The 4592-nt window shown below is 44.7% G+C and overlaps 1 long non-coding RNA gene across 1 annotated transcript; it reads right to left on the bottom strand.

Annotated features, from left to right (window-relative positions):
- Positions 1-2031: 2031 nt before the first annotated feature.
- On the bottom strand, positions 2032-3611 carry LOC121141167. Its single transcript, XR_005878062.1, has 2 exons — positions 3473-3611; positions 2032-2725 (listed from the first exon to the last, which is right to left on the bottom strand). It is a non-coding gene; the product is annotated as an uncharacterized LOC121141167 (long non-coding RNA).
- Positions 3612-4592: the final 981 nt, after the last annotated feature.

Below are 4592 nucleotides of genomic sequence, written 5' to 3'. Positions count from 1 at the left end.
CTCTCTATGTGCATACAAGCCCATGTGCCTACACACATACTGTGCATACACGCACACACACATATATACTATACTCATGCACATATATACAAGCACAAATAAAAATAAATAGCTTTTTTTAAAATGAGAGGATAGGAAGATGATTCAGCCTGACCACCTGCATTTTTTTTCTTTTTGGTTTTTCCAGACAGGGTTTCTCTGTGGCTTTGGAGGCTGTCCTGGAACTAGTGCTTGTAGACCAGGCTGGTCTCAAACTCACAAAGATCCAGCTGCCTCTGCCTCCCGAGTGCTGGGATTAAAGGCATGTGCCACCACCACCTGGCTGACCACCTGCATTCTATCCTTGGGACCTACATGGTGGAGGAGAGAATGGATTCCTGAAAGTTGTTTTCTAACCTCCATACATGTACTATAGCACACACCCCACACATGCATATAACAAGTGTAATTCTAAAAGCTTTAAAAAAATTGTGAGTAGGGAGATGGCTCAGTGGATAAAGTGCTTACCACATAATCACGAGAACCTGACTTTGAGCCCCAGAATCCATGAGAAAAAAACGTCACCGGGCAGTGATGGCACATGCCTCTAATCCCAGCACTCAGGAGGCAGAGACCAGTGAGTCTCTGTGAGTTCAAAACCAACCTGATTTACAGAGCTAGTTCCAGGACAGCTGGGGCTGTGGCAAACAAACAACACAACAACCCCCCCCCCCAAAACCAGTCATGATAGGGCACAGTTACAACCCCAGCCCTGGGAGGGGGAGACAGGAGGAGCTCTGGGACTTGCTGGCTAACCATTTTAGCCAAATAAGTGAGTGTCCCGTTCAGTGAACGACTGTGTCTGGAAACATAAATTGAAAGTGCTGGAGGAATATACCTGGTGTTGACATCTGGCCTCTGTATGTACATGTACATGTGATCACAGACATATACACCACACACACACACACACACACACACACACACACACACACAGTTCAAGTTGTGTGTATGAATATGCAGAGTGTAGGCCTGATAGTCTTCTTCATGGGACAGGTATCAGTGCTGCATCTGGTTTCTATCTTTATAAGTTTTGAAACTTAACTTTTCATGGAAGCCCAGAATCTGGAAGACGATTCACAATAACCTAACCACATTTATATACAGTTAATTTACTTTCCCAGGAACCACAGAGCCAGGAAGTAGATTTCCTTGCAGAAGCCAATTTGATGAAGCAAGGATAGATATGAGATACTTCTAGGCTGTGAATGTAACTTCACTCCCTTGAAGAATGTTTCTTCTAGAGAGTCTGTCTTTCCACTAGGGAGCATTGAAATCTGCATTGTGAAGACCGTACATAGTGCATAACCGGGCCCTGGGAGGATTGAGTTAATGCCTGTGAGCATCACAGGCTGAATGCACTGATTATTTGTCTCAGCACTTCTAGAATCCTTTTGGTAAGACATCACATGTCCATTGCTTGGAATTTTGGGAAGAATTAGTGGAGATAAGTCAGACTTACCGGATAACAAGCTCCTTGATGTTAAAATCACATTGAATGTGGTGAGTACACCTTTAATCTCAGCAGGCAACAGGAGAATCAGGAGTTCAAGATCAGCCTGTGTTACTTGAAACCATGTCTCAAAGAACAAAATCATCTTTTAAAAAAGAATTAAAGAAAGAAAATGTAAATTAAGGAAGATAAGATTTAGTATTCCTATTGCCACGACACAAGTCTGGTTCCTGGCCAGAGGAAGGAGAGAAAGAGACAGAGAGAGACAGAGAAGGAAGAAGGAAGGCAGGAAAAGCCACCAGCATCATTGTCAACAGTTTTCATGCATGAATCCTCATCAGGAGCTGTGTTAAATCCTACATGGCCATGATCACATCTGATCCTCATTACTGGAATGTTTCTAACGGGAGAGATTCACCAGGACACTGAGATGCAGTACTAGGAGGTAAGGAGTTTATCAGAAAAGTTATTAACACCATGGGCAGACAAAGAGAGAACATAGAGGACTCTCCAAAGAAAGAAATCAGAGGCCATGGGACTGAAGTGCGGATCTGTTCTTACTGCTTTCTGAAGTTTCACATCAAGAGTCAGGCTTTTTGATTCCCAGACAGGAGACAGGGAAGGGGAGGGGAACAGGATATGTGTTGCCAATGTTGTCTTGATGTTAACTCATTTCCCAGGTGAGAAATCTCAGTCCTAGGATATCTGTTAACAGGTACTAACAGTCTCTGTAGGGTGCCTGTTGGTATCTGTGGATGGAGGCAGGTCTAAGCAGAGGCTGGATTGATTGACAGATTGATTTTAGACAAGGTCTCCTTCTTGTAGTCTTGACTGGCCTGGAACTCTATATGTAGCTTAGATCCATATCTTCACGGAGATCCATCTGCCTCTGCCCAGGTGAGGAGATTAAAGAAACACGCCACCACATCCAGGCTCAGAGGCTGCATTCTAACATCATCACATTGTTTCCATAACAGTCATGCAAGTAGTAGCTGCACTCTGCCGAGGAGGAAATGGTACCCGAAATGCTAAGACACATGCAAAACTCACCCAGCTACTAAGGGACAACCCAAATTCCAGCTCTTGCTGGTCTCACTGCAGAGCCTGGGTTCCCACCTAGTACACAGAGTCCAGACTACAGTCACCCTCGTGTCACACAGCTAGAACTCAGTTTAGGAGCGTGCATTTCCAAACATGTGCATAGTCAATCCCTGGTTTCAAAACAACTCATTCCTGTAAACAGAAAAGAATTCGTAAAGATACCAAGAACTTACCAGAAGCTGGAAAAGCAGACAAAATTTAAAGTGAAAACAGTTCCAGAAGGATAGCTCAGTAGGTAAGAGTGTTGGCTGCTCTTCCAGAGGACTGGAGTTCAGTTTCCAGCACCGACAGTAGGTGGCTAACAACCTTTTATATATAACTCCAGCTCCAGAACCCATCACCCCCTTTTGGTCTCCAAGGGCACTTGTAAACATGTGGCTCACACACACATATACATAAATTAAAAGTTTTAAATAACGACAGAAGGTACAGTGTGGAGACTCTAGTTGATAATGTATTGTAAGAGCTGGGGATGGACATCTGTGGTAAAAGACTTGCCTAACATGTATGAAGCTCTATGTTCCATTCTGTGCATAGAAAAAGAGAAGGCGAGCCGGGCGTTGGTGCCGCACCCCTTTAATCCCAGCACTCGGGAGGCAGAGGCAGAGGCAGGAGGATCTCTGTGAGTTCGAGACCAGCCTGGTCTACAAGAGCTAGTTCCAGGACAGCCTCCAAAGCCACAGAGAAACCCTGTCTCGAAAAACCAAAAAGAAAAAAAAAAAAGAAAAGAAAAAGAAAAAGAAAAAGAGAAGGCAAGGCAAGGAGGGAAGAAGGGAGAGAGGGACAATTCACTGAAGTGCACCACCATGACCACTGTAACAACAAAAACATACACAAGTAAATATGCAGAAGCCCAAGAAGCAGATACAAAGTAGTCACCTTTTTGTAGCCAATCTCTTCCCAGACACTGCTGGACGCTAGGCCAAGAACACATGACTGGCCAGCCTGGCATCTGCCTTTGCTCTGCCTAAGAATACATCAGGGGAAAAAGTTCATCTGTAGGCCTTGCTGCTTCCCCAGTGGGAGGTGAGGCTTGCTGTGACTAACCCCTTGGGAAGTCCCTCTAGATAGAGGGAGGGCTTGGGTGCTAGGTAGCCATAAACATTGACAAATGCCTGTCTCAACAGGGGTGTGTTCACTCTGGCTGCTACAGTCATTGAATCACAGTCACCATTTGTGTTTTAGCTCCCTTACTGATAGAGAAAGTCCAGAAGCATATTAATGAATTCATAACTTGTCAATTACCATAATTCAAAAGCACCATTCATTTTCATTGTAGAAGGCGACATTTTTTTCTGAGAAACAATGAGGAGGGCTTACTAATGGGAATCCTGGGGCTTCCCACACCTCCTAGATGTGCATTCAAACATCCAGGTTTTCAGCTGGATTGTCCTTACCTGAGGATGTGTGTCTAGAACCAGGGACAAATAATTACCTTTTCTTTCTTTACTTTTGGAGACAGAGTCTTTCTATAAACCCAGGTTGGTCTGGAACCCTCTCTGTAGGCCTGTAATGGCCTTCAACTCCAATGCCAGGATCACAGACATGCATAACCACATCCAGGCACATACTTTTTTTCTTTTTTTGGGGGTGTGTGTTGAGACAGGCTCTTAATATGTAACCCAGGCTGCCCTAGGTTATGTAGCCCAGGCTGGCCTCTAAGTTCACCCTCCTCCTCAGTCTCCCTTCTTGAGTATGAGATCACAGGCATACACTAGGAAAGCTAGCTAAAGCTTATTTTTTTGTTTGTCTTAATCTTTAAATTTGTTATTAGTGTGTGTCTGGACACTGTGTGTGTGGTGTGTGTGGTGAGTGCAGGCCCACACTGGAGGTCAGAGGACACCTTTAGGGAGTTGGTCCTCTCCTTCCAAAGTGTCTCTTGTTTCTGTCATTCTGCACATTCCAGGCTAGCTGGCCCTGAACTCCCTGCTGAGTCTCCTGTCTCCACCATCCACCTTGCCATAGGAGTGCTGGGCTTACAGATGTGAACCTCTTCCTT

The sequence above is a fragment of the Mesocricetus auratus genome, unplaced genomic scaffold (assembly GCF_017639785.1).
Source record: "Mesocricetus auratus isolate SY011 unplaced genomic scaffold, BCM_Maur_2.0 Super-Scaffold_100007, whole genome shotgun sequence".
Taxonomy (NCBI): Eukaryota; Metazoa; Chordata; class Mammalia; order Rodentia; family Cricetidae; genus Mesocricetus; species Mesocricetus auratus.
Note: the sequence above shows the minus strand (reverse complement) of the source record. Positions and strands in the feature narration are given on the sequence as shown.